The sequence below is a fragment of the Oncorhynchus gorbuscha genome, linkage group LG09, assembly GCF_021184085.1.
Source record: "Oncorhynchus gorbuscha isolate QuinsamMale2020 ecotype Even-year linkage group LG09, OgorEven_v1.0, whole genome shotgun sequence".
In the NCBI taxonomy this organism is placed as follows: Eukaryota; Metazoa; Chordata; class Actinopteri; order Salmoniformes; family Salmonidae; genus Oncorhynchus; species Oncorhynchus gorbuscha.
Window position 1 is genome coordinate 50433922 of NC_060181.1, and position 21870 is coordinate 50455791.

The following is a 21870-nucleotide window of genomic DNA, read 5'->3' on the forward strand; positions in this document are numbered from 1 at the left end:
CAGGATGCACCTGAGCTCAATTTCAAGACTCATAGCAAAGGGTCTGAATACTTATGTAAATAAGGTATTCATGTTTTTCATATTTAATACATTTGCAAACATTTCTATAAACCTGTTTTTGCTTTGTATTGTGTGTAGATTGATAAGGAATTTAATTTAGTACATTTTAGAATAAGGCAATAATGTAGATGACAGAAAAGTTTTTATATACTCCAAGATAGTGCCAAACAGCATCCGCCAGTGCAGAAGGGGGGTGATAAATCCCTGCCACAAACAAGTGTGTACAAACAAGGCCTCTATAACCAAACATTCAAACCTGTTGGGAATAGTGACACTTAGGGAACATTATGCTACAAGTGTAGCACGTACAGTGCCTTGCGAAAGTATTCGCCCCCCTTGAACTTTGCGACCTTTTGCCACATTTCAGGCTTCAAACATAAAGATATAAAACTGTATTTTTTTGTGAAGAATCAACAACAAGTGGGACACAATCATGAAGTGGAACGACATTTATCGGATATTTAAAACAAATGTAACAAATCAAAAACTGAAAAATTGGGCGTGCAAAATTATTCAGCCCCATTACTTTCAGTGCAGCAAACTCTCTCCAGGAGTTCAGTGAGGATCTCTGAATGATCCAATGTTGACCTAAATGACTAATGATTCTTCACAAAAAAATACAGTTTTATATCTTAATGTTTGAAGCCTGAAATGTGGCAAAAGGTCGCAAAGTTCAAGGGGGCCGAATACTTTCGCAAGGCACTGTATATAGCCACCCCTCCCTTCTTTTGTCAGCCTATCACATCTGAAAATGTTGCAATGTCCATTTCAATGTTGTTCTCCATGATTGAGCCATTTAGCTAGGTCTCTGTGAGAACCAGAATGTCAGGGTTCGTGTCATGCACCCAGACATCCAGAAGGTCCATATTTGACATCAATCGTTGTAAGTTTATGTGTAACAACCCTTCAACATTGTTTTACTTAGTTACTCTACACCACTGCCACATCCACATGGTACGAGTGGTAACTGAATGGTTTAATGAGCATGAAAAAGCACACAGCTCTCTATAAAAGCACACACCCCTCTATAAAAGCACACACCCTATAAAAAAACTAACTGTTTTTGCTTTGTCATTATGGGGTATTGTGTGTAAATTGTTGAGGGAGAAAAAACGATTTAATCAATTTTAGAATGAGGATGTAACTTAACAAAATGTTGAAAAAGTCAAGGGGTCTGAATTCTTTCCGAAGGCACTGTATATGGCTTTCTTGACTTTTTTGCAAGCAATTATTTAATAACAACAATTGGGTGGGCTTTAATAATGTATTATAATATATGTTTTGTCTCTATATGAAGGGTATTTTTGACTGATAAAAAATGGCTGCCATTTATCAGGATTATTACCATATGACAATTAGACATTAGGGGGTCACACATGGTTATGAAGTCTTACAATGCATAGCCAAACCACAGCATAATGACATAATAATGCATTCATTTTTTCTCATATCCTAAATTAATAAATTATTTCTTACGGATCCTATCCATAACACTGAACTGTTGAAGCCTCATCCGCCATGGTATTAAAGCTATTTGGGACCTTAACCTTTTTATATAACCCTAAAAGTGACTGACAACATTTTTTCCCCAGCTATAAATCCAAACAAAATTTGTTTGGACCTATCTGACAGCTCTGATGCTGTCTTTGTGTCGTGGAGGAACCCTAACCGTGTAGTAGGAGACCACTGCTATGAGAGCACACTACAATACAGGAACCACTGTGACACGGACTGGCAGGTACAGGACTTTCAATGCTCTTCTAAGTTCTTACAGAGAGAAACTATTTTAGGACGCATGTTAGCTATAGTAGGATAATAGCTAAAGAAATGAAAATGGTTGCTACCATAAAAACAGAAGGTTGCTGTCTGCTCATTTTTCTCAGTCCCTAATAAACGGTCAGTCACAGGTGCATACGTTTCGAACAGAAATATAAATACCCACACACTGCCAAAGGGTTTAAAAACAACCCAATATAGAGGCTCAGATATCTTGCCATTGCCAGCTTACGTAAATATGTGGAAACAGATTATTTTGATACTAACAGATAATAGATATGAATTACAGTGCATTTGGAAAGTATTCAGACCCCTTGACTTTTTCCACATTTTGTTACGTTGCAACCTTATTCAAAAATAATCTGATAAATCTAAACACAATACCCCATAATGACAATGCAAAAACAGATTTTAAGAAATCTTCTCAAATGTATTAAACATAATACTGAAAAACCTTATTTACATAAGTATCCAGACTCAAAATTGAGCTCAGGTACATTCTGTTTCCATGATCGTCTTGATTGGAGTCCACTTGAGGTCAATTGATTGGACATGATTTGGAAAGGAACACACCTCTCCATATAAGGTCCCACAGTTCATGTCAGAGCAAAAACCAAGCCATGAGGTGAAAATAATTATCTGTAGAGCTCGGAGACAGGATTGTGTTGAGACACAGATCTCGGAAAGGTTAGCAAAAAACGTCTGCAGTATTGAATACCCCAAAGAACACAGTGACCTCCATCATTTTTAAATGGAATAAGTTTGTAACCACAAAGACTCTTCCTAGAGCTGGCCGTCTAGCCAAACGGAGCCATCGGGGGTGAAGAGCCTTGGACAGGGGTCTGTCCAAGAATCCAATGCTCACTCTGACAGAGATCCAGAGTTTCTCTGTGGATATGGTAGAACCTTCCAGAAGGACAACCATCTCTGCAACACTCCACCGATCTGGCATTTATGGTAGAGTGACCAGACGGAAGCCACTCCTCAGTAAAAGGCACATGACAGCCCGCTTGAAGTTTTCCAAAAGACATGTAAAGGACTTTCAGACCATGAGAAACAAGATTCTCTGGTCTAATAAAACCAATATTGAACTATTTTGCCTGAATGCCAAATGCCACGTCTGGAGGAAACCTGGCACCATCTTTACGGTGAAGCATGGTGGTGGCAGCATCATGCAGTGAGAATGTCCTTCAGCAGCTGGAACTGAGAGACTAGTCAGGATTGAGGGAAAGATGAACAGAGCAAAGTTGAGAGAGATCCTTGATGAATACCTGCTCCAGAGCACTCAGGACCTCAGACTGGGGGTGAATATTCACCTTCCAATAGGACAACGACCCTAAGCACACAGCCAAGATAATAGAAGAGTGGCTTCGGGAGAAGTCTCTGAATGTTCTTGAGTAGCCCAGCCAGAGTGCGGACTTGAACCAGATCGAACATCTTTGAAGAGACTTGAAAATAGCTGTGCAGCGACGCTCCCCATTCAAGCTGACAGAACTTGAGAGGATCTGCAAAGAGGAATGGGAGAAACTACATACACTCCCCAAATACAGTGCCTTGCAAAAGTATTCACCCTTTTGGCATAATTCCTATTTTGTTGCCTTACAAACCAAAATTAAAATAGATTTTGGTTGGTTGGTATCATTTAATTTACACAACATGCCTACCACTTAGAAGATGCTAAATTGTTTTTATTGTCAAACAAACAAGAAATAAGACAAAAAAATTGAAAACTTGAGCCTGCATAACCATCCACCACCCCAAAGTCAATATTTTGTAGAGACACCTTTTGCAGCAATTACAGCCGCAAGACTCTTGGGGTATGTCTCTATATGCTTGGCACATCTAGCCGCTGGGGTTTTTGCCCATTCTTCAAGTCAAAACTGCTCCAGCTCCCTCAAGTTGGATGGGTTCCGATGGTGTACAGCAATCTTTATGTCATAACACAGATTTTCAATTGGATTGAGGTCTGGGCTTTGACTAGGCCATTCCAAGACATTTAAATGTTTTCCCTTAAACCACTCGAGTGTTGCTTTAGCAGTATGCTTAGGATCATTGTCCTGCTGGAAGGTGAACCTCCATCCCAGTCTCAAATCTCTGAAAGACTGAAACAGGTTTCCCTCAAGAATGTCCCTGTATTTAGCGCTGCCCAGTCCCTGCCGATAAAAACATCACCACAGCATGATGCTGCCACCACCATGCTTCACTTTGGGGATGGTGTTCTCGGGGTGATGAGAGATGTTGGGTTTGTGCCAGACATAGCATTTTCCTTATGTTTGGTCAGTCTCCTACATGCCTTTTGGCGAATACCAAATGTGTTTGCTTATTGTTTTCTTAAAGCAATGGCTTTTTCTGGCCACTCTTCCGTAAAGCCCAGCTCTGTGGACTGTACGGCTTAAAGTGGTCCTATGAACAGACACTCCAATCTCTGCTGTGGGTTATTGGTCTCTTTGTTGCCTCTCTGATTAATGCCCTACTTGCCTGGTCCTTGTGTTTTCGTGGGTGGCCCTTCCTTGGCAGGTTTTTTGTGGTGCCATATTCTTTACATTTTTTATTAATGGGTTAAAATGGTGCTCCGTGGGATGGTCGAAGTTTTGGATATTTATTTATAACCCAACCCTAATCTGTACTTCTCCACAACTTTGTCCCTGACCTGTTTGGAAAGCTCCTTGGTCTTCATAGTGCTGCTTGCTTGGTGGTGCCCCTTGCTTTGTGGTGTTGCAGACTCTTAGGACTTTCAGAACAGGTGTATATATACTAAGATCATGTGGCAGATCAGGTGACACAGATTGTACACAGGTGGACTTTATTTAATTTGTTTTGTGACTTCTGACGATAATTGGTTGCACCAGATCTTATTTAGGGGCTTCATAGCAAAGGGGGTGAATACATATGCACACACCTCTTTTCTCTTTTCTCTTTTTTATTTTTAGAATTTTTTTAAACAAGTTATTTTATTTTATTTCACTTCACCAATCTGGCCTATTTTGTGTATGTCCATTACATGAAATCCAAATAAAAATCCATTTAAATTACAGGCTGTAATGCAACAAAATAGGAAAAACGCCACGGGGGTGAATACTTTTGCAAGGCACCAAAATTTGGAAAAAGTCAGGGAGTCTGAATACTTTTCGAATGCACTGTATATTACTGTGTTTGATTCTGAACAGGTTGTTGTACTGAAGGAGTTCTCATACCAGGTGGACAAGCCAGACAGGAAGAGGAGATATTACTTCAGGATACGGATGAGATACGACTGTCTGTTTGGTGACCTGAAGACTTGGAGTGGATGGACACCAACTAGATACTGGAGAAATGAGACCGAGACAGGTAGAGCGATTCTTTCTGCCTTTGGCTTTCTATGTTCCATTCCTTCTCCCCCTCACTTTCCTTTTATTTCTCACTCTCTCACATTTAACCATAGGTCAAATGTTTAGCCCATTAACAAAATAAGGGAACAGTAGTATATTTGATGAATGAGGCTAAAATGACTTTTTCAAATACTCATACTCTTTCTGTCAACAGGTCCCTGTGCCACAGAGATAAATGCCATTGTTTATGTTGTGACCATTTTACCTTTGTTGATCTGTTTCCTGCTGATAGTCACTTTCTCACAGAAAAGGCAAGTGGTCAAGTCTATTCTATTCTGCAATGATATGCTAACAATTAAAGAGCAATTTAGAATTGTGTAGATCCTGAGTAGGTCATACATACATATAATCATAATGCAAAAATTGTTTGCCAACAGGGTCAGAAGACTCTTCCTACCTCACATTCCAGACCCCAAACACACCTGTGAAACTCTCTTCAGTATGGACCAGTTTCAGGTAACAGACTGAAGTTGTATTCATAGTTGATAATATAGTTTGGTAAACACTTACTTTACCTTTACTTTGAGGGGTATACGTAAAGCAGTCATAAAACCTGAATGAACAAGGTATTCTTCACAATACATCTATTTAACACCATTCATATAGAGTTTAAGTTCTACAGAGTTGCACAAGAGTTGTAGCGACCTACAGTACCTCAATTAACCTCTTACCTTTCTGTTGGCAGTGGCACAGTACTTTCACAGAGCCCAGCGTGGAATGTGAGACAGTTGACATAGAAATTGTCAGCACAGCAAAGACTGAGGAAGCAGAGAGGGAAGATGGACAAGCTGAAGAAGAATCCACTCATATTGACCCGGTTTCTCATCTAACAGACCTAGGCCTCCAGAGTTACCCTGACTTGGAGGTCAATGGAACGTACGTGTTCTGGTGAGGGACGGACCAAGATCTTCATTTCAAATTAACATTACTGAAATTGTGCTGATGAGGTGCTTGTACCAATGATGTACTGTATATGACTGTATGTGACATGATTGAACCAAAGGACTTGAAATTTTGCACACTGTCTTTTTTGCACACTTGTATAGATTATTTGAAATCTTATTTATCTCTTTATTTCTGATAGATTTTTATTTTACCTTTTATTTAACCAGGCAAGTCAGTTAAGAACACATTCTTATTTTCAATGACAGCCTGGGAACAGTGGGTTAACTGCCTGTTCAGGGGCAGAACAACAGATTTGTACCTTGTCAGCTCGGGGGTTTGAACTCGCAACCCTCCGGTTACTAGTCCAACGCTCTAACCACTAGGCTACCCTGCCGTAGTACAATAAATAATAATAAGGACAAGTTATATTATATACTGAACAAAATATAAGAGCTGGCAACAATTTACAAAGATTTTACTGAGTTACAGTTCATATAAGGAAGTCAGTCAATTTAAATGAATTAATTAGGCCCTAATCTATGCATTTCACATGACTGGGAATACACAGATATGCATCTGTTGGTCACATATACCTTTAAAAAATTGTGCCTCACAATGAGCCTCAGGATCTCATCACGGTATTTCTGTGCATTCAAATTGCCATTGATAAAATACAATTTTGTTAGTTGTCTGTAGCTTGTGCCTGCCCATACCATAAGTCCACCACCACCATGGGGCACTCTGTTCATAACATTGACATCAGCAAACTGCTTGCCCACACAACGCCATACCCTTGGTCTGTCGTTGTGAAGCCGGTTGGATGTACTGCCAAATTCTAAAAACGATGTTGGAAGTTGCTTATGGTAGAGAAATTAGCATTCAATTCTCTGGTAACAGCTCTGGTGGATATTCCTGCAGTCAGCATGCCAACTGCACACTTTCCCTCAAAACTAGAGATATCTGTGGCATTGAGCTATGTGACAAAAAGTCACATTTTAGAGTGGCCTTTTATTGTCCCCCAGCACAAGGTACACCTGTGTAATGATCAGGAAATTTAATCCGTTGATATGCCACACCTGTCAGGTGGATGGATTATCTTGGCATAGGAGATATGCTCACTAACAGGGATGTAAACCCACTTTGTGCACACACTTTTAGAGAAGTAAGCTTTCAGTGCATATAGAACATTTCTGGGATCTTTTATTTCAGCTCATGAATCATGGGACCAAATTAAATCAAATTGTATTGGTCACATTCACATGTTCAGCAGATTATTGCGAGTATAGCGAAATGCTTGTAACCAACACTTGACATGTTGCATTTATATTTTTGTTCAGTGTATATTGTTGTTTTGACATATTCTTACACATTTTGTACATTTTGCAGCGTTAGTTAATACATACATGTTAATAAATATGTTTTTGAATTATGTACATGTTATATCGTTTGGATGTTTATATTCTTTAGAGTGTTATAGAACGATAAACAAAGAATAACACAAACACAAATGTAAATGCTGAATAAAACGTACAAAAAACAATAAACAAATAAAGGAATGGCTTAGCTTGAGAATATTTGGGGCTCATGATGTTGGGTAAGAGATTATGTTTTGAGCTCATTTAAGGGGTGCGTAACTGGTAGCAGTGAAGTCCCCCCTTGACGCGCGGCTTCAGCTGCAAGCTGACACCGGCCTCGGGGACGACCCGGAGGGCGAGGTGCACTGCGGTCCGGACGGAGACGGTGGAAATCCCGCAGCATAGAAGGGTCCAACACATCCTCATCCGGAACCCAGTATCTCTCCTCCGGACCATACCCCTCCCAGTCCACGAGGTAGTGAAGGCCCCTCGCCCAACATCTCGAATCCAGCATGGATCGAATGGAGAATGCCGGGGCCCCCTCGATGTCCATAGGGGGTGGAGGAACCTCCCGCACCTCAGCTTCCTGGAGCGGGCCAGCCACCACCGGCCTGAGGAGAGACACATGGAACAAGAGGTTAATGAGGTAATCGGGGGGAAGCTGTAACCTATAAAATACCTCGTTCACTCTCCTCAGGAATTTAAATGGCCCCACAAACCGCGGACCTAGCTTCCGACAGGGCAGGCGGAGGGGCAGGTTCCGGGTCGAGAGCCTGAACCGGTCCCCCGGTGCGTACACCGGAGCCTCACTGCAGTGACGGTCTGCACCAACTTTCTGGCGCAGCATGGTGCGCTGAAGATGGACATGATCTACTCCGCGTGCCAGTCATCCACCGCAGGAGCTTCGGTCTGACTCTGAGGCCAAGGAGCCAGAACTGGCTGATACCCCAACACACACTGGAAGGGAGAGAGGTTAGTGGAGGAGTGGCGGAGCGAGTTCTGGGCCATCTCTGCCCAGGGCACGAACGCTGCCCACTCCCCCGGCCGGTCCTGGCAATAAGACCTCAGAAACCTACCCACATCCTGGTTAACTCTCTCTACCAGCCTGTTACTCTCGGGGTGAAAACCTGAGGTAAGGCTGACCGAGACCCCCAGACGTTCCATGAGCGTCATCCAGACCCTCGACGTGAACTGGGGACCCCGATCAGACACTATATCCTCAGGCACCCCATAGTTCCGGAAGAGTAAACAGGGACTCCTAGGGAGACCGGGTAAAGGGAGGAGACGACAGGACTTAGAAAAACGATCCACAACGACCAGGATCGTGGTGTTACCCTGTGAGGGTGGAAGATCGGTTATGAAATCCACCGACAGGTGCGACCACGGCCGTTGTGGAACGGGTAAGGGTTGTGAATTACCTCTGGGCAGGTGCCTAGGAGCCCTTACACTGGGCGCACACCGAGCAGGAGGAAACATAAACCCTCACATCCTTAGCCAAAGTGGGCCACCAGTACTTCCCACTAAGACAGCTCACTGTTCGACCGATCCCAGGATGACCAGAGGAGGGTGATGTGTGGGCCCAATCATCCGGTCACGGACAGCAGATGGAACGTACAGACGTCCAGCTGGACACTGAGGGGGAGCGGGCTCTGCACATAACGCCTGCTCAATGTCCGTGTCCAGCTCCCATACTCCCGGCGCCACCAAGCAAGAGGCGGGGAGTGTGGGAGTGGGATCCATTGACCGCTCCTCTGTGTCATACTGCCGGGACAGTGCGTCTGCCTTAACATTTTGGGAACCTGGTCTGTACGAAAGGGCGAAAACAAAACGGGTGAAAAACATGGCCCACCTTGCGTGGCGAGGGTTCAGTCTCCTCGCTGCCCAGATGTACTCCAGATTGCAGTGGTCAGTCCAGATGAGAAAAGGGTGTTTAGCCCCCTCAAGCCAATGTCTCCACACCTTCAAGGCCTTGACTACAGCCAACAGCTCCCGGTCCCCCACGTCATAGTTTTGCTCCGCCGGGCTGAGCTTCTTCGAGAAGAAGGCACAGGGGCGGAGCTTCGGTGGTGTACCCGAGAGCTGAGAGCACCGCTCCTATCCCCACCTCGGACGCGTCCACCTCCACTATGAACGACAAAGAGGGATCCGGATGGGCCAGCACTAGCGCCAAGGTAAACTGAGCCCTTAGTTGCCCAAAAGCCCTGTCGAAATGCTTGTGCTTCTAGTTCCGACAATGCAGTAATAACCAACAAGTAATCTAGCTAACAATTCCAAAACTACTACCTTATAGACACAAGTGTAAGGGGATAAAAAATATGTACATAAAGATATATGAATGAGTGTTGGTACAGAGCGGCATAGGCAAGATACAGTAGATGGTATTGAGTGCAGTATATACATATGAGATGAGTATGTAAACAAAGTGGCATAGTTAAAGTGGCTAGTGATACATGTATTACATAAGGATGCAGTAGATCAGGGGTGTCAAAGTCAAATGGACGGAGGGCCAAATAAAAAATTTAGCTACAAGCCGAGGGCCGGACTGTTCGAATGTTCATTGAAAATTTTTTAAATGACGCATATAGTCTAGTGAACCTAATTGAACCTACTGAAAACCTAACAAATATATTCCAATATGATCAGATAAATAAAGCAATATTTTCTTATGGCTCTGTCAGTAATCTTTAATTTTCAACAGACACAAAAGACAAATTTCCTTTATATAAAAATCCCCATAACATGAACATTAAATGAAAGAAACCGGTATTCAAGGCACCATCAGTAGCCTATATTTTCTATTTTAGCAAAAGTGGGCTAAATTTACTTCAAAGAAAAAAACAATAATAGCAATTTTCTATCATCCACTCAACTGAAATATTTTAAAAATATAATTGGATTGAAATACAATAAAATAAAGTGCAAAAATCTATTAATCAAAAACAACACTTTGTTTAAGGAGAAGTAACATGCAGTGAAAACAAATATTAAACTTTAACTTTTAAACTTGAACTGAGTAAAAACTCTAAATATGTGATTGCACAGTAATGTTCACTTGTTTGAGGTTGAGGGTGATACTTGGTGGTGTCCCATCTTTTCCACAAGTTCATCAATGTTCGGGGTAAGGCTCTGAGCTGAGGAAATCCTCAGAATTGAGTGGAGGTGTTCAGCAGTAAGTCGACTTCTGTGTGATGTTTTGTTCAAGTTCATCAAAGAAAACAGTTGTTCACACAGGTATGTGCTGCCAAACATAGACAACGTTTGAGCAGCCTGGATGCGCAGCTGGGGCATTGTGTCGGGAGGAAACGGGCGAACTCCGCAGCACCCACTGCCGCATATTTTGCCCTCAGTGCATCATTGCATTGGAGGTCAATCAACTCCATTTGGAGGTTTGGTGGTGAGCTTTCCACGTCAACAGCAAATGGGTTACCGAGCAGTTCCAACCTGCTTTTTGTGCTTCAAAGTCAGCAAATCGGCGTCGAAAGTCAGCGGCAAGCATACCTATTTTATCAGCCAACTGTGCGCTCGGGAACGCACTGGTAGAGAGCTTCTCTTTCATGGTCTGGCAGCTGGGAAAGTGGCTCAAATTTTCTTTCCGCATCTGCGTCTCCCACAGAGTCAGTTTGGTTTTAAATGCCTTCACTGTACTGTACATATCAGAGATGACACGATCCCGACCCTGCAGCTGCAAGTTCATTGCATTCAGATGACTCGTAATGTCACACAGAAAAGCCATTTCACACAGAAACATTTCGTCTCTGAGTTGTGTTGTGTCTTTCCCTTTGCTGTCCAAGAACAGACAAATCTCCTCACGAAGCTCGAAACATCTTTGAAGCACCTTTCCCTGGCTTAGCCATCGCACCTCTGTGTGATAAGGCAAATCACCATGCTCCGTTTCTAACTCCGTCAGAAATGCCTTGAACTGGCAGTGATTCAAACCTTTGGCTCTGATAAAGTTAACTGTGCGCGTGATGATGCTCATTACATGCTCCATTTTCAAGGCTTTACCGCACAACGCTTCCTGGTGTATGATACAATGATAAGCTGTCAGCTCACCTGTCGCGTTTTCCTCTTGCATCTTTTCCCGTATCTTTGCCACCAGTCCGCTCCTGTGTCCACACATCGCAGGTGCTCCGTCGGTTGTCAAACCCACGAGTTTTTCCCAAGGCAGCTCCATCTCATTTACACATCTTGACACCTCTTCATACAAATCATGCCCCGTAGTTGTGCCATGCATAGGACGTAAAGCCAAAAACTCCTCTGTCACGCTTAGGCTGGAGTCCACTCCGCGGATGAAAATTGACAACTGGGCAATGTCAGAAATGTCGGTGCTCTCATCCACAGCCAAGGAATATGCAATGAAATCTTTTCCCTTTTTCACAAGCTGCTCTTTTAGATTGATGGACAACTGGTCTACTCTCTCGGCAATGGTGTTTCTGCTCAGACTCACATTTAAAAAGAGTTGCCTTTTTTCTGGGCAAACTTTAATCATGCAGTTTTTGATGAAATCCCCCTCCGTAAATGGCCGGGCTGATTTAGCGATCTCTTCTGCCAAAATAAAACTGGCCTTGACAGCAGCCTGGCCTTGTGATTTGGCTTTTTTGAACAGAGCCTGTCGAGATTTGAGGCCTCGTTTTAATTCCTCTGCCTTTTGTAGCCTTTGTTCCATGTCCATATTCTTGTTTTTGTCCGCGTGTTTCGTTTCATAATGTCGTCTCAGATTATACTCTTTCAGTACCGCCACACTTTCTCCACACAGAAGACACACAGGTTTTCCAGCTACCTCCGTGAACAAATACTCCGACTCCCACCTTGTTTGAAACCCCCGGTTCTCAGTGTCCACCTTCCGTTTTGCCATTTTTGATGGGTATCTGAAAGTTAATTTTACTGTGATGCTGACAACTGCTGTGCCAATAAATATTGAAATGAAGCAGCCTACTGCTCTGTGCGTCACCGTTGCATTGTGGGAAATGTAGTATTGGTGCGTGTAAAAGATCTGCGGGCTGCCGGCTTGCTGCGGTCTGCGGGCCGGTTCTAATAACAAATCAAGATCATCCCAGGGGCCGTAAAAAACCTTCTCGCGGGCCGGATGTGGCCCGCGGGCCTTGACTCTGACATATGTGCAGTAGATGATATAGAGTACAGTATATATGTATACATATGAGATGAATAATGTAGGGTATGTAAACATTATATTAGGTAGCATTGTTTAAAGTGGCTAGTGATATATTTTACATCATTTCCCATCAATTCCCATTATTAAAGTGGCTGGAGTTGAGTCAGTGTGTTGGCAGCAGCCACTCAATGTTAGTGGTGGCTGTTTAACAGTCTGATGGCCTGATGGTCCCAGCTTTGATGCACCTGTACTGACCTCGCCTTCTGGATGATAGCGGGGTGAACAGGCAGTGGCTCGGGTGGTTGTTGTCCTTGATGATCTTTATGGCCTTCCTGTGACATCGGGTGGTGTAGGTGTCCTGGAGGGCAGGTAGTTTGCCCCCGGTGATGCGTTGTGCAGACCTCACTACCCTCTGGAGAGCCTTACGGTTGAGGGCGGAGCAGTTGCCGTACCAAGCGGTGATACAGCCCAACAGGATGCTCTCGATTGTGCATCTGTAGACGTTTGTGAGTGCTTTTGGTGACAAGCCAAATTTCTTCAGCCTCCTGGGGTTGAAGAGGCGCTGCTGCGCCTTCTTCACGATGCTGTCTGTGTGGGTGGACCAATTCAGTTTGTCTGTGATGTGTACGCCGAGGAACTTAAAACTTACTACCCTCTCCACTACTGTTCCATCGATGTGGATAGGGGGGTGTTCCCTCTGCTGTTTCCTGAAGTCCACAATCATCTCCTTAGTTTTGTTGACGTTGAGTGTGAGGTTATTTTCCTGACACCACACTCCGAGGGCCCTCACCTCCTCCCTGTAGGCCGTCTCGTCGTTGTTGGTAATCAAGCCTACCACTGTTGTGTCGTCCGCAAACTTGATGATTGAGTTGGAGGCGTGCGTGGCTACGCAGTCGTGGGTGAACAGGGAGTACAGGAGATGGCTCAGAACGCAACCCTGTGGGGCCCCAGTGTTGAGGATCAGCGGGGTGGAGATGTTGTTGCCTACCCTCACCACCTGGGGGCAGCCCGTCAGGAAGTCCAGTACCCAGTTGCACAGGGCGGGGTCGAGACCCAGGGTCTCGAGCTTGATGACGAGCTTGGAGGGCACTATGGTGTTAAATGCCGAGCTGTAGTCGATGAACAGCATTCTCACATAGGTATTCCTCTTGTCCAGATGGGTTAGGGCAGTGTGCAGTGTGGTTGAGATTGCATCGTCTGTGGACCTATTTGGGCGGTAAGCAAATTGGAGTGGGTCTAGGGTGTCAGGTAGGGTGGAGGTGATATGGTCCTTGACTAGTCTCTCAAAACACTTCATGATGATGGAAGTGAGTGCTACGGGGCGGTAGTCGTTTAGCTCAGTTACGGCTTGCTGAAAGAACAGGCATTTCTCAGCCTTGATGTACAGGTCATGCTCCAACAGTCATCGAAGTACCTTGTGCACCAAGGACATATGCTCGGCGTGTGTCGCGGAGTATACCAGAATGTCATCAATATACACCACTACGCCCTGCATGTGCAGGTCCCTGAAAATCTTGTCTACAAAGGATTGGAAGACTGATGGAGCATTCATCAACCCGTACGGCATGACGAGGTACTCATAATGCCCAGAGGTGGAACATAAACGCCGCCTTCCACTCATCTCCCTCCCGGATACGAACCAGGTGGTATGTGCTCCTGAGATCCAGTTTTGTGAAGAAGTCGCTCCCCGTGCATTGAATCAATCGCCGTGGCGATAAGAGGTAGCAGGTAACTGTACCTCACTGTGATTTGATTGAGACCTCAATAATCAATGCACGTGCGCAAACCTCCATCCTTCTTCTTCACAAAAAAGAAACTCGAGCAGACCGGGGAAGTGGGCGACCGAATGTACCCCTGATGCAGGGATTCTGAGACATATGTCTCCATAGCCACCATCTCCGCTTGCGACAGGGGATACACATGACTCCTGGGAAGTGCAACGTCTACCAGGAGATTTATTGCACAATCCCCCTGTCAATGGGGTGGTAATTGAGTCGCCTTCTTTATACAGAAGGCAAGAGCCAAATTAGCATATTCAGGGGGGATGCGCACAGTGGAGACCTGGTCTGGACTTTCCACCGTAGTAGCACCAACGGAAACCCCTACCTACCTCCCTGAGCACTCTCACGACCACCCCGTGAGAGCCCTCTGTTGCCATTAAATAGTGGGGTTATGACGAGCTAACCAGGGAAGGCCAATGAGAGTCAATGAGAAACAGACTGATTCTCTCCTCGTGACTCCCCTGCGTCACCATGGCCAGGGAGATAGTGGCTTCCCTGATTAGCCCGGACCCCAATGGTTGACTATCCAGAGCGTGCACTGGGAAATGTCTAGCCACAGGGATAATTGGGATCATAAATCGACGAGAGCCTTATGATGGGAATGCGGGGGAAAATCAGGAAAACAAACAGTTGGACAACAGAGTACTCTGGATGAGAGTGGTGCAGACTCACCTGGGGTGACGCCAGAGGGACCTGCCTGCTGCCTCAACCCCCAGAGGGACCAACCTGGGCAACTTATTTTCTGTTTTATACAGTTATCTTAAAAGAAAACCCTAAGTATTTCATTCAGACGCATTTCAGTAATGAGAATTTGGGTTGAAAATGTAAGAAGTTCGGACAAAAAAGCAACAAGACATCTTAGTCCTCAGACTAATGCATCATGGTTTTGTAACTCAATTTGCTACAGATATTTTATAACTGATTTAATGTGAATCACCCGGTGAATAATAATATAATAATAAATAATATGCCATTTGCTTTTATCCAGACTTACAGTCATTTGCATACACTGATGGGTGGTTAACCCTGTTACAAGCGCCATGATCTACCAACTGAGCTACAGAAGGACCACAATGGCTGTGACACACGAAATATGAGTGATAGTGTAATCCATGTGTAATAACTACGTAAAAAATGTAGGAATTTGTTAAATTCTTATGTGACGTATAATCATATTCAGTCCTGATTGGTCAACAAGCTTGTTTGATACGTCAACGTGTTATTTGACGTGTACTTCTTAGACTCTGAAAGACCCAAACAGCGTTCCATAAATTAATTGTAATAATTCATAGTTACATTAAACTAACAATATGTAATTGCAGTCTGTAATTAGCCCTTTGCTAAGCCTCGCCCACCTTGGTTACTGCTGCCATCTCAGACAACATTTTCCTGGCAAACCCAATTCCCCATTTAACCACTAGCGAAATCCCCTCTAAATACACAATCCGCAGCAAGGCGACTTCTAGCGACAAATCAAGGAGCCAATAGCGGATCTCACTGAAAAATAGTTAGCAACACTGGTGTGTTTATTAGTGCTGTCCAAGACAACACAAAAATCTCAGTTCGACACGCTGTGTACATTTGTATTTTATTTTATTTTACCGTAAGTGTCTGTGACTGGCACACATCGACTCTCCTCATTGTTGCAGCGAGCAGGCACCACAGGACAGCAAGTGTTTACCGCGCTGTCCATGCTGAAGCTGCAACATAATTCCTACCATTTTGTTTCTTGTGTCTCTGACTGAAAACCTGTTACAGAAATTGTATTTATTCACGTGTTTCGCACTCTGGTTCGCATCCACTCTTTCACTCAGCCAGGGAGGTACAGAACTGACTGATTAGGCGCTGCCAAACGTCACATCGATAGCTAAAATGCTGGGCAAATGTAGAATCAATTGATGTTCATGAATGGGTTTTGCAAACCAAACAGGGATTTTAGTGGAGGGTAAACGCACGTAAACATTGTTTACGCACCTTTTTATTTTTTAAATAGCGTTTACTCTCATTTTTTATTTTGTTAATTATCGTTTATCCACTGATTGCGTTCTCAGTTTTGATCAACGCAAAGAAGGCTTCATGATCTGAGTTCTAATCGCGCCTACCTCTGCGAATGAGGGGAATCATGACTGATTCATGTACATTCGTTATGTTCGCCTACTCCACATGATTTGCCTTGTTAACAGCGCATTCATTCACCACTCTATCCAACGGGAAACTCCACCCACGACATAGGCAGAGAGGTGAAACAAACTACCTCAGCCCAGATGTACAGTGGCAAGTAGCAGAGATGCCGCTGACAGTGGGAATTATTTTAACACCCCTCAATTCCTGTGGTGTCAACAGACATCCCCAAACAACTGTTACGGAGTCTAGTTGATAGGTAATCGACTAGCCGGACTGTTCCCCGGGACTCCAGTTGTTGCCATTCATACAATGCACAAACAAGGCTATTGAACCTGACATTGGTGTCTGTCGTTATTCCTTTATGTAACATATCATACTGAAACAACAACCCCGACTCTCTGAAAATGAGTGTGCAACTGGTAGTCGCTGATATTTCAGTCAGATGTCTAGCGAGATAGGTATCTCAAGTGCTCTTGACTATTAGACAGATAGCTAAAATGATTAAGTTAGAAGCTAACGTTGTACAGAGCCTGACCCCAGCAGGAGCAGTTGACTGAAATTAGCTAGCTATAATCAAAAGATAGGCTGCTATAAGTTCTCATAATGAACATTTTTTCTTTATAGAGAATAGTGAGACAGACAGTGGTGAGTCAAGCTGCAATGAAGGAGGCACAGAAAGGAAGCATTGGAGTAAGCAAGGAGACCCATGTGGGGTCTCCTAAAATGTAAATTGGGTCACCTGAGAGAGTCTTTAATCTTATCAAACACATTAATAACTTGTTTCTCTTCAAATGGGTATAGCACACAACATTTCACAGTCATCTGAAGGCCTTTTACACCACTGTTACAATTCACTTTCATGTAATTATGTGTTGGGACAGCCTGTGGGACCAAATCTTTTGAAATAGAAAGACAATTTAAACATAAAAACGATTTTATATAAACACAACATGCAACAATTTCAAACATTTTACTGAGTTACAGTTCACATAAGGAAACCAGTCAACATCATAAGTTCTGACTTACCATTCATGTATGTAGTAATAAGTAGTGAAACTCGTATTGTTGAGTAGAACTTTAAGGTAGTGATGAGTAGTAAATAAGGTGGGTTTTTTTCATGACGGTTGTGGCGATATACTGTCATCTAGTGGCGACTAGAAACAGTTGTATAATAGCAACACACACATTGAATATTAGTGCTTGAAAAAGTACTTGAATTTGACTTTCCACTGTCTGTACAAACCCTTTTACAATTACATTTACACTATCATTCAGCATTAGACCAGGGATTTACAAACATGTTCCTGGACAGCAACTGTCTTGTAGGTTTTCACTCCCAACGAGTGAGCTTAACTAGGTTTGGGTTAAGATTGAAAACCCATTTTGGTACAAGTTTTGAGAACTGTGGGGTAATAGAAACAGAATTGGCGGATTTGATTATGCTGAGCCGGGAGCACCGACGTGAACGGGTAAAAGCGGTAAGGAAGGAGCGGTCATGTTGTCAACAAGGCAGCACCACTTGGTCATGTTGTTAACAAGGCAGCATGGTGCATCATCCAGAAACATACATCTTTTACATAAATTATATGTTTGATTTTTCTAAATAGTTTTCATTGGGAAGAAAGGTAGAGCATTTTTGTCAAAAGCAATCACTTTTGCATGTGAATCACAGGGAAGATCCCAATTGCATACTCTTCGCATCCTGGCTTGTCTTTCTCATCCAATGTGTTTTGAGAAAGGACACGTGGAGAGAGGATGCAAGGAATATGCAACTGAGATCTTCCCTCAGAATCTTACTCATTTCTCCATGGGCTATCAAACTTTTATCTGGTGCAAAACATGCTTACCCGGGCCAGATTAATCAAATCCCCTTGTTGAATAGAACGGGTGTTCCCATTCAAGACAATGATGGCATAATGAGTGTACTGACGGCCATTGTGAGTGTACCCAGAGGAGCAAAGCAGGGAGTGTACCCATCAATCTGTACTGTGATTTGTTGAATCAACTCAACTGACATTACAAAAAATACAATCCATTGCATAAGCCATATCAGTTAGCATGATTTGAATGAACATTCTACATGACTATGGAAATTATTGCATCATGCACGGCAAGCGATGCTGATGCACCAAGTCTGAAACCACCAGGAACCTTAACAGCTTTTCCCCCCAAGCCAAGACCGCTAAATAGTTCAGCAAATAGCTAACCGGACTATCTGCACTGACCCTTTTTGCACAAACTTTTTCAATTATCACATGATTGGGGTGGCAGGTAGCCTAGTGGGTAGAGCGTTCAGCCAGTAACCGAAAGGTTGCTAGACTGAATCCCCTAGCTGACAAGGTAAAAATCTGTCATTCTGCCCCTGAACAAGGCGGTTAACCCACTGTTCCTAGGCCGTCATTGTGAATAAGAATTTGTTCTTAACTGACTTAACTGATACGTTGTTATTGCTGTTTATTAACTGTCACTTTATTCCTAGTTATACATACATATCTACCTCAATTACCTCGTACCCCTGCACATCAACTCAGTACTGGTACACCGTGTATATAGCCAAGTTGTGTATTTACTATTTTAATTATTATGTGTTTTACTTTCTCTATTTTCTTTCTCTCTGCATTGTTCGGAAGGGCCCATAAGTAACCATTTCACTGTTAGTCTACACCTGTTGTTTACAAAGCATTTGCAACCACAATAATATTTGATTTCAAGACAATACCATGAGTTTACCAGGGTCAGCGGTTCAAAGCCCGTTCTAGTCATTCTGATTTCTATTCCCATGAATTTACCAGAATGAATACACCCCTTAGATGGAGAATAGTGCTTTTCCGGGTGGTCTACACAGCAGTCATATTGCACACAACCCCAATGATTGCATGACAATTTTTGATGACATTCCACAACATCATTAGTCCAACTAAAGGTAGTTACAAAATTAAGGTGAAACGTTATTCCACCAACTCCTCGTTAGTTACAGGAGTTTCAACAGGGTTAAAGTTGGTAGGTAGGTCTGGTGTGTCAAATTTGAAGACTGGGTCTTTGTATATGAATCTGTTCATCTTCCCACCACTTGACAGACTGCTGGACCAATCGGGTTCTAAAGTTGAATGTCTTCTCTTCAGGCGCTCTCTTCTCTTCCCAGTTCTTGGCCTGTTTGGAATAACCCACAGGTCTTCTTGGATCACCTGAAAGAATAACAGAATAACAAAACAAAAAATAGATATTAGTCCTAATTCGTCTTTCCTCCTCCTAATAAATGATTGGAGGAGGCATGAGTAGAAGAACAATTGGGTCCCCTCTTTGAAAATTGTGTGAGAAGGATACAAAGATGTGAGAAAATGAACAAAGATACAATCAGAGACAGTACGGTTCATTGTCTTATCCTCATGTCTGTTCCACCAACCCTCTCATTCTTCCATTTCCTCCCTGGCAGGTATAAACAGAGAGTCATTGGTGATGTTGACTGGTAGAAAACAGAGTCAGTCATTACATGTCAATTCAGGGCATGAGGTGATATTCTAAATGTTTTAATTGACATCATGTAAAGGTTGGGCTAGTTTGCTCCTGCACTTAGCTCGGGCCAAAGCCATATATTTATCTATATGTGACCCGATTCAGAAAAATAGGTGTATGTCGGAAGTCACGACTTTACAGGAGAGCCGTTTGAATGTAAAAAATATTTGATCAAAATGCGTTTTTTGGCAGAAATGCCTTCTCGAACATGTGAACTTTAATTTGCCTTAATATCAAACTTGTATGCCATCTGTAAATACGAATACAATTGTTAAATTACGAGCCTAGTTGGTTTAGCAAAAGAAAAACGGGGCAACCTTCCCATTAGCCATGATTGGCTGAGATAATGAGTGGGCTGGACATGCCGAGAGATGAGTTTGGATTGGTCTGCGGTGTAGCATCTTGTGTCTATAAAATGAGCTGGTCGAAATGCGTAGATAATCCTTTCTATTGCAGTTTTTTTCAAAAGATATAACGTTAGCCATGGAAAACTGAAAATATGTTCCTACTACTCTCAATAACATTACTGCCCTGAATTTATGAGGCGCTATCAACAAAGATCAGTGGGAAAAATTTGTGATGGACTACTTTCTGTAGGACGGTCGTGCCATGCTGACTCTCTCTGACAATGAAAATTAATCAGACGAGGAAATCCCTGATTTAGGTAAAAACATTTGAGTCTTCTGATGACAGTGATACAGAAGAAATGGCTACAATCAACAGTGTTGCTGTCATGGAAGAAGTTGACCGAGTTTTGAAATCTGTGGAATGTCTGGTATGATTTAAAAAATATACATAATATTACCTTTATTTAACTAGGCAAGTCAGTTAAGAACAAATTCTTATTTTCAATTATGACCTAGGAACAGTGGGTTAACTGCCTTGATCTAGGGTAGAACGACAGATTTTTACCTTGTCAGCTCAGGGATTCGATCGTGCAACCTTTCGGTTACTCGTCCAACACTCTAACCACTAGGCTACCTGCCGCACCAAATGATAAGGAGTTTGAAGACAAATGGGAGTCGAAAAGAGAACACAGAAGGCTGTTGTATAAAACACATGTCTCCTGATTACATCTTCAAACTAAGGGCAACCATGGCATTGGTGACAGAGAGGGAGAAAGATCTGATGATTCTTATGGCATTGCACACGGTCAGTGTGAACCAGAATGACTTGACACAACGGGCCAAACATAACTCCTCACATGTTCAAGTTAAACTGAAACGACACAGGACATCTTATTTAATAAAAGGGGCTGCAGTCTGCCGTGAAGCTTTCATCCATATGGGTAAGAATCTAACATTGAACCTATTTTGGTTAACTTTAGCTAGCTATGACAATCGGTTTGTATCGCTAGTTAAAGCCTGCTGCTAGCTAGCCAGCTGGAGTTCGATGGTTACGTTACTCTATGAATTGGGATTTTAGTTTATTTTTGAACTAGCTAGCTAACGTTAACATTACATGTCTAAACAAAATACCAAGTTAAAGCTTGCTGTTAGCTAGCTAATGTTAGCCGAGTTTAGATGGCTGGCTTGCTAGCTAACATTAACTTACATGTATGAGGTGTGTGTAACGTTAGTATCTGGAGTTTGTCTTTCAGCATCAGTAGAACACACCTGACTCTTCTCCACCAGTCATACAAGAAGAATGGCCTAATACCTCCAATGAGAAAGAGAGCTGGCCCAAGAAAGATCAGTTTACACCTGAAGCATGAGGATTTGCAGCGATTGGTGAACTTCATTAACTTCTTGGATATAGGGGGCGCTATTTTAATTTTTGGATGAAAAACGTTCCCATTTTAAACAATATATTTTGTCACGAAAAGATGCTCGACTATGCATATAATTGACAGCTTTGGAAAGAAAACACTCTGACGTTTAAAAACGGCAAAGATA